This window comes from Saimiri boliviensis, chromosome 9, assembly GCF_048565385.1.
Source record: "Saimiri boliviensis isolate mSaiBol1 chromosome 9, mSaiBol1.pri, whole genome shotgun sequence".
In the NCBI taxonomy this organism is placed as follows: domain Eukaryota; kingdom Metazoa; phylum Chordata; class Mammalia; order Primates; family Cebidae; genus Saimiri; species Saimiri boliviensis.
This window is the reverse complement of record NC_133457.1, coordinates 104,668,036-104,679,756: the sequence shown is the minus strand read 5'-3', so window position 1 is coordinate 104,679,756 and position 11,721 is coordinate 104,668,036.

Here is an 11,721-nt window from a genome sequence, read left to right as displayed (position 1 = left end):
TTCTTGTAGTAACATGATCAGCTGGCTGTTTTCTGAGACAGGCTCACTCCCTATGAACCATCAGACTCATAGTAAATTTGAGACTAAAAACATTGGAAAATGGAAAAGAGAATTAGAGGTTGTCATATGCACCAGCTCTCTGGCATAAATTCTGGGCTTAAGGATTCAAATAGCACCCAGATGGCCAGCAAAGAGGAATCAAAGTCTTATTTCTAAGTATTATTATTATTATTATTATTATTATTATTATTAGCAAAAAAATCTTATGTCTGGGCAGACTTGTCTTTCTTTTGTTGGATCAGAAATTAAGTAAACAGGAAAAAAAGAAGCACATAAAGCTTCAGAGAAAATCTGCCTCATAAAACAGAGAACATGGTACTCACAATGTAGAGGAAGAACTTACTTTTGAAAAAGTTCGATGATAGTAAACTGAAGAACATTTTAGAACACATCTGACTTGTTCTTTCAGCAAAATTCATGGAAATATGTAGTTTATGATACAAGAAATAAAAATAAGGTGATGATACACCAATGTATGATATGGAGGGAGCAAACTGAGAGGAGTTAGAAATAAAATAAGGTAAATGAAATCCATAAAGATGAAATATAAAGAAGCAAAATTAAAATCAATGTTAGATGTAGCCCAGAGCAGAATTGGCAAGGCAGAAAACAGTCAATAATTACTTAATCTGTGCCTCAATGTCAACATCTGTTCAGTGGTGATAACTGAGGTGCCTGCTCATGGAGTTGTTTGAGTTGCAAATGACATAAAACATGTAAAGCTATTAGCAGAGTATCTGGGATGAAGTATGCTTTTAATAAATATTAGCTATTATTTTTATAATGAAAAACCTAACATAAAAAAACTAATGTGATCACAAACAGGTGAATTTTTAGAGATTTTAACTGTGCATTTGAAATAATAATAGGTAGACACTCGACTTTTAGTCATAAATCTTGGATAAACTTGAAAAGCTGAAAAACTCCGGCAGACTGTAAGAGAAATGAAAGCAAAGAGATTAGGTACAGAGAGAACAGAGAATGGCACTTAAACATAGAGATCATGGCTGTTCCTACAAAGGAGACCAGTGTGGATATTCTTTTATATATAAGAAATACTTTAAAATGTTTCCTCCCCAAAATTTCAAAATAAAAACAAAATTTTAAAAGAAACTCAAACAACAAAGGAAGTAACAGTGGAAGGTGAACTAGGAGAGAACTTTCTCAACCTTAAGAAAAACCTTAGTATTTTACTGAAAGGTTAGTAATACATTAGGAAAAATGAAGAAAAGAGATCAATGTTTAGCAAAACAAGTGTTCTACAAGTATTTTATCCTGCTTTATTTTTCCTTCATAGCATTTATCTTACATACATAGGAGTTTGTTATTTGCTATTTACACGTTGATGTTCATCATTGTATCCTCCATGACCAGATCAGTGCCTGCCATATAGTAGGTGCTCAATAAATATTTATTGAGTGCATGGGTGAATGAATACTAACATTTCAGCCCTAATGGGATTCCATAGACGATTTAATTTGGGAAGCTTTGCTTATCATAGCTCCCTCTTGGAAAATAACAATGTTCAACGTGTTTTCCATGGAATCTCAGCTTGGGAAAGGCTGTCTATATAGACACTGGTTAACAAGACCCTCCATGATCTGGCCTTTCATTATAACTCTCATTTCATCAGTTTCTTCTTTCCCACTTGCTCATTCCTATTCCAGCCACAGTGACCTCCCCATTATTCCTCGATCATATCAGGCAAGCTCTCAGTTCAAGGTCTCTGCATATGCTTTTCCCTCTGCCTGAAATGTTCTTCACCAGAGAGCCACATGGCTCACTCCTCACTTCCTTCAGGTTTTTATTGGAATGCTACCTGATTAAAATGTTCCCTTAGGACTCTATTTAAGTTGTCATGTGTCCAACTCTCTATGCCCTTCTTCAGCTTTAACCTCCTTCCTAGAATGTGTTATCAGAAATACTCTATGACAAAGAGTCCATATCATATTTATTCATTTTGTTTATCACCTCTCTCCCTGACTAGCTTGAGAGCTCCATGAAGGCAGAGCTTTCTCTCTGCCTTAATTCTCTGTTTTTTCTCACTGCCTTAATTTTCTGTTCTTCATTCTCTCTGTTTCATTTATTGCTGTGTCTAGATCAGTGCTTTCCACATTGTCAGTGATTGACAAATATTTGTTGAATATCTGTATTAATAAATGAATGATGTCTACAGGCATCTAGGAAGGAAACAATTTTCCCATAAAGGACAAAGATCACATTGCTTTCATACTTTGCCACAAGTCTGAAAACTGCAAGATGATGGGACAATGTCTATGGAATTTTGAGAGAAAAAGGTTATGACTCAATAGCATGCAATTCCCAGTCAATTTGTTCAATTGCTAAGATAACGGAAAGATATATAATGCAAAGCATATCATTTATGGGCCCACCCTAAAATACAAAAAGCAAAGTGAATAAAATTCTTGTGGTTATATCACACACGAATGAAATAAATCAAAGTTGAGGACACAGAAATGGGTAAATCAAGATAAATGTCAGAACGGTGAATATTAAAATCAGTTAAGCATATCTATTATTTTAACAACCAGAAATATGGTTACCTAGCAATGCAATTATCTGAAAAACAATTCCTGGAATAGAGGAACATAATATAAACAAACATAAAATGAAATATTAATAATCTGGGTCTAAAAATTCTAGATTATATTAATGAAAACATGTAAGCGGGTTAGGAATGGATTGGGGATAAATTTAAAAATGCTTTTTTACCCCTTTTACAGAAGAGTCATCAACAAAAATGACTTAATTGATTACATTAATGAACAGAAAAATACGGGTGCAAGTATAATTTTTACCAAGAAAAGGCAATGATTTATGGGAATATAAGAAGGTGTTATACACTTAGAGAAGAAAAAAAGCAAAGAGAACAGAGTTTATGGGAATATTTTAATATATTATTTCTAGTGCTTTTTGTATTTTAAACTATTTAAAAGTTTAGAAAAACAGTCATAGTCTTGATGAAAAACAAAACTAATAGCAAAAAAGCACAAAGAACAGTACAAAATAACAGTGCAGCAAGATCTAGAATTCTGGGTCTTTATTTTTGTTTTTTTTTTATTTCATTTTTTTTCCTGTAGACCTCCTCTGTGGATATGGGTCTTTAAATAGAATAAAATTTAATGCAAAATATAAATACTTTCAAATTGGATTAAAGTAAGCAAGCAAGAGAGTGAGCAAACAAACAGAAACCACCTACAAACTTTGTACATGATTTAGACCTAAGTCAAAATGACATATAAGGACAAGATAGACTCCACATAAAAGACATTAAAAGAAGGCAATTTGGCCAGGCATAGTGGCTCACACCTGTAATCCCAGCACTTTGGGATGCCAAGGCAAGTAAATTGCTTGAGCTGAGGAGTTTAAGACCAGCTGGGGCAACATGGTGAAAATCCATCTCTATTAAAAAATTTGAAAAATGTAGCTGGGTGTGGGGCATGTGTCTGTAGTCCCACCTACTTGGGTGGCTGAGGTGGGAGGATTTCTTGAACCCAGGACATTGAGGAAGCAGTTAGCCATGATTGTACTACTGCACTCCAGCCTGAGCAACAAAGTGAAACCTTGTCAAAAAAGAAATTTTTTTTTAAATTTTGATAAGGAAGCAATCCATAAGAAAAAATGGTCACGAATCTTGATGTGCCAAATAATATAACATTAGGAAAAAAGTGATGAAACAAAATAATAGCAGAGGAATTTAACACAGAACAAAAATACAAGGATATCTATGAGTTCAGCAATATATACCTTGACCCTTGGAAATTTAGATAAAATTTTTCCAATTTATTCCCACTTCCAGGCCTCAGGGCTGTCTAATGCTCCCTAAACCCTCCTGACCTCACATTCTCCTACTTCTCTTGACTTCCTTTTTGTTTGTGTGATGCTTAAACAGGAGGTAGAGTCTAGTCCCACTGTTTTGGTGGATTATTTTCAGGATAGCAGTCCCTATGAATCTGAATTACTTTCCCTGCCTTCCTTAGAATTCTGATAAACAAAGCCTTTCTATCTCTTTAGAAAATTATTGTTGATAATACAATTGTTTCCAAACATTTTTAAATGTGAATCCCTACATGTGAAACATTTTGAGCATACAGTTTAAATATAAATATATTTGTTAATTGCATAGACATACCACTGTATTAAAACATTGACTTTTGTGCTTTTTAGACTGATAGTCTCTATCATTTTTACTACGTACTGCTATGTTTAAAACCTTTTCAAGTATATGCTCCCAGTAGTGCATATGGCTAATAATATTAATATTCTATAATACTACTATAAGACATATGAAACATACAAAAATAGAGGTTAAAAGGAACATGGTAAAAATAAATATTGAATTTAAGTTTTAATTTTTCCCTATATGTATTAGAAAATCCTGTGTTCCCCTGCTGTGATGTATACCCCAAAGTGCAGACTGTATTCTAGAGAAGCAGCTTCTTTTCAAGAACTCTTGGTATATTAATACAAATTGTTTATATGTTAGCCAAAAAGAAAAAAAATCAATAATTTCCCCAAATAAAAGTTATGTGTCAAATTCTCTAATCACAATATAATAAATATAGTAAACAATAAGAAAAGGTTAGTGAAAAAAATATTTAATTAATGGAAAGGGAAACAAAACCTTTGGATTAGAAAGAATTTAAACCAGCAGACATGGGATAGTTAGATAAAAAGAATGAGATCATCATTTAGCAAACTTTTGGGACATGGCCAAAATTGGACTCAATAATAAATAGATTTCCTTAAGTAAATTCACTATTAAAATAAGAAAGAATAAAAAAAATCAACAACTTACCCAATAAATTAAGAGAAATGTATATTTTAGACAATAGGTAAAAAGCAATATTCAAGGACAAAAACAGAAAGTGATAATTTAGAAGTGAGAGAAACAGGCTGGGTGTGGTGGCTCATGCCTGTAATCCCAGTACTTTAGGAGGCTGAGGCAGGTGGATCACCTGAGGTCAGGAGTTGGAGACCAGCCTGGCCAACATGGCACAACCCTGTCTCTAACAAAAACCAAACCAAAATAAAGCAAAAATTAGCAGGGCATGGTGGCATATGCTTGTAGTCCCAGCTACCTGGGAGGCTAAGGTAGGAGAATTGCTTGCACCCAGGAGGCAGAGGTTGTAGTTAGCAGAGATGGCATCACTGCATTCCAGTCTGGGCAACAGTGTGAGACTCCGTCTCAAAAAGAAAAACAAAATGAGAGAAACAATAAAATTTACAACTAAACCCAAGAGAAGTTCCACAGATGTCAATCAAATCTCTTGCACAACTAGTAAGATGATCAAAATATTACCACAAATCATTAGAAGTGAAAAAGGGGTACTTAACTTTATAGAGTGAGTTTTTAAGAATGGTAAACCAATAACCAGGTGGTTTTACAGGTACATCTTTTCTAATTTATAATCTAAATATTTAAATCTCATGATAAACTGCTTTAGAACATAAGAGATAGCAAAATTATTATGATTTCATACCAAAATTATAAAGTCAGGAAACTTGAGACCATTCTTACTTTTGAATGTAGTAAGAATGTCATATATTTGCAAAACATTTAGGATACTAAGTTCAATCTTAAGAGAATAATTTACCACAAGCACACAAGTATTTCAGGACTGAAAGATAGCCTTAATATTAGGAAATCCATATTAAAAATTAAGTTTCTGTTTGTTACTGTGTTATGCAAACATGCCTGAGTGAATTTCCCCCAAATTATGAGGGTATGTTTCAAATTGTCTGCTTTAATGTTGTCTGTTTCTGTGGTGTATAAAAGAATCACTTTGTGGGAGTGAGGATCTAGAGAGACCTCAAAGAGGTTAGCAGTCATTCTTCAGAGCAGCTGAGGGCAACAAGAGGCTCGTGGCATTTATATTTAGCCATTAGAACTCAGAGGAAACAAATGGTGGCTTCATATATGAGTCTCCATTGAAAGCCACAAGGGCAGACACTCCAAATTACTGGCATTGATTTGTAATCAAGCTGCTTTTCACATGGGCAATTCCTTATAGTGTGTTACAGGGAGAGAAACAGCAGAGATATGCTTATTTAACAATGGTCAATGATTTTCTAAAGTAATGTCAGTGGAGCCAAGAAGTCAACTATTATAATGTAAGAATAGGACAAATGTAAAAAGCAATATTATCATCTTGATGAAAATTATAAAAGAACTTGATAAGATTTCATATCTACTTCTGATTTTAAAAATCTTAATTAATATAGCTTAGACTCCACTCAACTGAATTTCTGCCTTAACCTAACAGCCAAAGCCGTAGATACTAGTTTACAAAAGGCATTTTCATTGACATTAAGAATGCCCCTTACCCACAAGAAGCCTCATTTTCATAGTTGTGATGACTAAAAATGTCTCTAGACATTACTGAATGCCCCCTAGGAAGCACAGTCCTCCCTGGTTGAAAATAACTAATCTATGTTGAGAATCAGTGTTTTAGAAATTCTAGTAAATGCAATGAGACAAGAAAAAAATTACGACTTGTAACTACTGAAAGAGAGGATTGTAATTACTTGTGGAAGGTGTGTTTATCATCCTTGGAAGCTTAAGAGAATTAACTAGAATAGGAAGTAATAAAAAGTTCATTAAGGAGGCTCAATATGGAATAAATATACAAAAAAACTAAAATTCAAGTAACAACCAGTTAGAAAACATAATGGACAAATACATTTTATTTCAATAATAAAAATTAAAAAATCCTAGGTAATAAACTTACCAGGATATATACTGAAATACGTATGAAGGAAACATACAATTTATTGAAAAAAGTGTTCTTGGATTCACCTCCAAGAATGATCTTTTCAAAATGAAAGCATGTCACTGATTGCTTAACACTGTCAATGGCTTCCCATTGTCTTAAAGACAACGACCTAAGTTTAAAGCATGTCTTCTCTGGCTCTTGCTCACTCTTGCAGAGCTTTCTGTCTGCTCACTTCCTGGGCTTCAGAAGGACCCAGAATATTTGAACACAGCATCACATACCACCCAATTCTGCTGTTTTCCAGGTGTATGCCCCATAACTTTCATCGTATGCAACACAGTTTTCAGCTCCTTGACTGCCCCATCACTCTTCTCTGTATACATTCCATTAACCAATCAAAGTTTCTCTTTAAAATAGGGATCTGGAACTGAATGCAGTACACTGAGTATAGTCTGATGAGAGCAAAATTTTGTCCCCTCCTTAATATTTTACCTATTTATTAACACAGAAATACATATGGATCTATATTTAATTCCTGGCTGTATCAATTATTAGTGAGACATATAACCTCTTTGATCCTCAGTTTCCCCTTCAGTAGGATGAGGATAACAGTACCTTCTAACAGGGCTATGATATTAGCTATTACCCTAGCACAGGTTCTTATCACTTCTCTGTGTCCCAGTTAGCCACATTCTGAGTCTCCCACCTTCTTTTTTCCTTCATCCCATGGCTATTGCGCATGACAATATGACATCCTGGCTGGACTGTCATTGAAGCTGGCTGGTTGGGCTCCTTGCCTGCATCTGCTCCCCTCAAATACTCTTTGCAGAGTGATCTTTGTAAAATGTGGGTTATATAAAATTATGTCCGTTTGAATGCCTTTGATGGCTCTTGGATGCATCCCAAAAGTTAAAACTTCTTATCTGCAGTTGGGCTGCATCTACCTTTCTGAGATTCTCTCCCACTCTCTCTCTCTCTCTCTCTCTCTCTCTGCATATCCCATACCCTAGTGTGGCTCATCAGTTTCTTCTCTTGCAAAGCCATCGCCTGAGAAAGGAAATATTTCCACATGGACATTTCTACTTCCAACTGCCCTCCTTTAGAGGATTTCTCAACCAAGAGAGAAAAGAGTACAGCAGAATGTCTCCCATTGGAGCTACAACAGAGAGAGGGACTGAGGGAAGGCTAGGGGCTGGCCAGGACAACAAGCTGGATTCAGGTGGGCTTCTCTTTCAGAGCCAGGGAACTAGCCCTGGGGCTTTGGAGGCCCTATTTCTGAGCACAACAAGCTCCCCTCACCCAACACCTCATTGGTCATGGATACTTCTATTTCACGGTCAATTGACCATAATTTCAATTATGTAGGAAGCTTTTATTTTGCATGCAAATTCCAAAATGACTCAGAAATCTGTGGAGAGGCCTATGTCTAAAAGACTAGGAGTTTAAGTCTGAAAGGTAGGAAATACTGCATTTTCTACATAACCATCCTTACCGGCCCCAGGACACTCAGAGGGTGTAGTGAGCAGTAATTATTGAGAGAATATCGCAGGTAAAATGTCTGGCACATAGCACCTACTAAATATTGGTGGGTTTGATGGTTTTTAATTTATTTTAGCAAGGTCATTTAGCTGAATGTATATCTAAGACATGTTTATATCTTAAAACACTTTGCATATTAATACATTTACAAATTAGAAAAAAATGGTTAGACTAAGAGTCTTGAGGGTTTAAATTTTTTTTATTTTACTGTGATAAGATCATGTAATATGAGATTTAACTTCTTAAAAAATTTTTAAGCATATAATACAATATTGTTAACTATAGGGACAAGGTCGTACAGCAGATCTCTGGCACTTACCTTGTGAGTCTCCAGTTTTGATTTGGAAATTCAGCCTCCAATTTAAATAAGAGGATTTCAGCCTTAGATGCTGTGAGTTTCTACCCCTTCCCCCTCTCTACCCTGGCTTAAGCTGACAAAGCAAACTCCAGGCAGAATGGCTGCAAAGCAGGCTGTCCAAGGTCTGATTCCATGAGTGGCTCAATAAATGGTAGAAAGGCCCTATGGACAAGAGGTTCTCAACCTTGATTGCTCATTAGGATTACCTGGGCAGCTTTTAAAAGCCTTGGTTCCCAGGCCACCTTTCAGGCAAATTGAATCAGAACCTCTTGGGGAGGTGGGGGAGAGAAGACAAAGGACTTTTTGAAGCTTCCCAGGAACTCCAATGTGCAGCTGAGGTTGAGAATCATCATTCTACTGGTGCCAAGACACTGTAGTTTTCCTTTTGCTTATAAGGCCCTTACAGAAAAGGCTTCCTTCAGTGTCCAGTCTTCTGCCTTCTGTCATGTGAGGACACTGTTCCTCCCCTCAGGAACACTCCCCTCAGAAGGACACAGCAACAAAGCACCGTCTTAGAAGCAGAGAACAGACCTCATGAGGCAATAAAACTGCTGGTGCCTTGATCTTGGACTTCCCAGCCCCCAGAAATGTGGGAAAATAAATTTTTGTTCTATGCAATTCTGTTCTATATAATTTCTGTTCAGATATAATTCTGGTCTATATAATTTGTGTTCAGATATTTTGTTATAGCCAGCACAAATGTACTAAGATGACCATCATGACACTGTCTTTAAGGAGAAAGAAGGGACCTAAAGTATGCTAAGAGCCTGCTATGCATCAGACTCTGGTGCTGGGAAATTTCCCTACATTGAATCTTCATAGCAACACTGTTGGTATTATCATGTCCATTTTCAGGTGCGGAATCAGCAGCTCAGAGGGGTGAAGTGACTTGCCTAGGGTCGCTTAAACCACAGTAAGTGGTAGAACCAGGAGAAGAAGCAGGTTTGTCTGGCTCCAAAGCTGTGGTCTTTTAGTTCCATCATGTTGCCAATCATGCCCTGTCTCAAGTGGGTTTTTGGCTATTATTTCCCTATTCTAAAGCTGAATGGAATGGTATTTATGCTCTTCTCTGTTTCCAGAGGGGAAAGCATGAGATAAACAAGAGCTGAGATATAGGGACTATCATGAATCCTTGTTCTTGATCTTAATGAATTGTCTGTAATAACTTCAGGACTCAAGACATCTACGTTACATGCAATCCTGCATGTACACTCATGCACAGACACCTTCACTCCTACACAAACAGAGATGTACACTCACACAGACACCTTCATTTGCACACAAACACAGATATACACATATTTGCATGTGTTCATTAAACAAATTCCTATGGGGAACCTATGATGTACCAGGCACTGAACAAGTATATTTGCCTGATTATACAAGGGATGGCTTGTTGAAGAAAAGGTTAAATGTATAAACTCTGAAAACATATGACTTAGATTTTGAGTCCAGTTTTCCAGCCATGTAAACTCAGTCAAGTCACTTAACTTGAAACTTTTTCTTTTCCTGCAATTATTATTATTATTATATATAAGAATTTATACATACATGAATCTCTGTGAGTGTGGAGCGAGGGGAATGGTTTTTGGGCCAGTGTCCTCAGAGTCTCTCTCTGAAGTCATGTTGAGGCTCTGGTGGCGGCAGTGGTGTCTGCCCTGATCCCTCTCATGCTGACGTGTCAGCTTCCACAGGGATCAGGTATCAAGCCAGGGCTGGCCAAGGCCAGCCAGAGGAGACCTGGAGGCTGGGGGTATTGGTGTAGGTGTGCAGCAGGGTGCAGGAATGAGCTTGAGCTGCTCCCACCTCGACTCTTCCTGATCCCTTGAGCAGCAGGGGCAGGCATGGACATCCTTTCTTCCTCTTGGAATTTGCCTCACTGCTCCCAGGGCTAAGGCCTTGCCGGCAGCCTCCTAGACAGACAGACAGATGGACAGCGAGCCAGCCAGCCAGCCAGCCAACCATCCCTAGGGAGGTAGCCCAGTGCTATGGTTAAGATCATGGGCTCTGGTCTTGGACCCATCTGGGCGACTCTCAGCCTCCCGCTATGCTTAGCTCACAGCCTGGTGCACAGTTATAGACCTCTGATGTCCAGTGATGGGCACACATTCACACACCTTGTTTTAATATTCAGGCTCATTCAATTTTCTTGGCATTAGTCCTTAAATCAAAATTGATTTAGAGAATGTTTGGCCTTATCAGAGAGTCAGTTTCCCCTGGCTGTCCTTAGCAAGATCCTACAGTGTCACAGTGGAAACAAAGTGTGCTACATTGAACAAACAGATGGACAAGGGCCCTATGCCCAGAATCACTGGAGACCCATAAGGAACCACTTTGGCAGAAGAGCTGCACCAATGTTGGGCTGAGGAGTTAGCAGACCTGCATTTGAGTCTGGACTCCAATACTGTGCGACCCTGGGTAAGTTACTTAACTTCTCTGAATCTCCGCTTTGAGTAATAGTCTCAAACAGTGTGTTTTAAACCCCTGACTTTAACCTGTCTACTGCTCTCTCATGGCTGAAACAAGGTCAAATTCCCTTGTTGGGGATGTTTATCACAATGATTCTTTCTGCTATAGACCTTATCCCCATTGTTGCCATATATTTGTTTGAGGGATCATTTGATTACAGTTTATTTCACTTGAATATAAGCTCCATGAACAAGAACCTCCTCTGACTTGCTCATTGCTGTAAATCCAGGCTAGCCCAGGACCTGGCACATAGTAGGTGGCCAGCAAATATTTGTTGAATGATGAATTCAGGAGTGGCTAATCATGTCCAGTCAGTTACAAAAAGTAGCTTTGTCAAGAGTCCCTGGGGACATCATGTCACTAGACAGCCCAGTATAACTGCCTCTGTGCCTCCAGGCTGAGCTGCCTCAGACAGAGCAAGACAATGTTAGGGAAGTCAAGCTTCCTTCTATCCTGTAGGGTCATTTCCCTGGTACTTAGTGGGAAGTCTGGGCTTGGTGACATTACGTGTGGGCTCTTGTCTCCCCATCTGAGCCCTGCAGGGAAGGCAGTGTTACC